Here is a 1,192-nt window from a genome sequence, read left to right on the forward strand (position 1 = left end):
TCACAGTTCTGGATGGAAATCTGAGGTGAAAATGCCAGCATCACTAGAGTAGGCTGAAGACTCCCTTCCTGGCTTGCCGATGGCTGCTTTCTTGCTGTGTCCTCAAATGGTCGGGGGAGGTAGAGAGAAAAGAGAAGAAAGAAAACAGACTCTAGTCTCTTCTTACATGGGCACTTATCCCATCCTGACAACTGTACCCTCATAACCTCATCTAAGCCTTCTTACCTTCCAAAGGCCCCACCTCCAAAACTATCACATTGGGAGTTAGGAGTTGAAGTGAATTTTGGGAAAACATATTCAGTCATTAACTATCAGAAATTGTGCTCAAAATATAATTCTTCCATTGATTGCATGTAAATTATCATAGGTAAAAACTTAAATGGCCTTGAGCACAGGACCTGAACCTGTTGGATTACAGCAGGTTAGAATCCTGGCTGAGAATGGAGGGAGACACCTCCAGCCCCTGATGGTTCTGCAGCACTACCTGCACAGCTAGCTGCAAGTAAACCCAGCTGAGGGGTCACCAAGCCCCAGTGGGTGGAAGTTCAGAGAGCTTTAGTGATATGTGTATGTGTGTGTGTGTGTGTGTTTTCTAAGGGAACTAATAAAGAACTTCTTCCCAAAATTGTTGATACACTGCTAAATATGAAATTAAGGGAAACAGAAAAAGGCAAGCATATATCGGGTCTACCTGGCAATGTTCTTATCATCCTTTAAGCCACCCTCGGGAGGGGAGAGTAAAAGAAGAAACATGCAGTATCACTCTAACTCTGGAAAAGAGAGAAGGGTTAGAACTTTATTCCTGATTTGTGACTCTAAGTGAAAAGGAGTTTGCTGCTAACAGCAAGAGCCCCAAACCTGGGGTTGTGGTAGAACACGGTACTTACAGAAATAGACTGGTGTTAAAGCTGTATACCAGTGTACCATACACACACTTAATTGAGTTTTAAAGACTTAAAAGTTTCTACAATTGTTTTCTGGTATAAAATGATCTAGACTATAATTAGATTTTCTTCCTCTCCTTGAATACACTAATCTGCAGCATTTTTCAGACAAGAAAATCCTGGGTCCTGTCCATAACTCTGCAACCTGCTAATTAGATGACCTTGCCAAGTCACCAAACGCTGGATCTCAGTCACCTTTCGTTCGGCTTTCCTCTACATTTCCACTTGAAAATTTGAAAAATGCTTTC

At 41.9% G+C, this 1,192-nt stretch overlaps 1 pseudogene; it reads left to right on the forward strand.

Annotated features, from left to right (window-relative positions):
- Positions 1-379: 379 nt before the first annotated feature.
- LOC111148835 lies at positions 380-950 on the forward strand (annotated as a pseudogene).
- The last annotated feature ends 242 nt before the right edge of the window (positions 951-1,192 follow it).

The sequence above is a fragment of the Enhydra lutris genome, unplaced genomic scaffold, assembly GCF_002288905.1.
Source record: "Enhydra lutris kenyoni isolate GAN:26980312 unplaced genomic scaffold, ASM228890v2 scaffoldscaffold21, whole genome shotgun sequence".
NCBI lineage: Eukaryota > Metazoa > Chordata > Mammalia > Carnivora > Mustelidae > Enhydra > Enhydra lutris.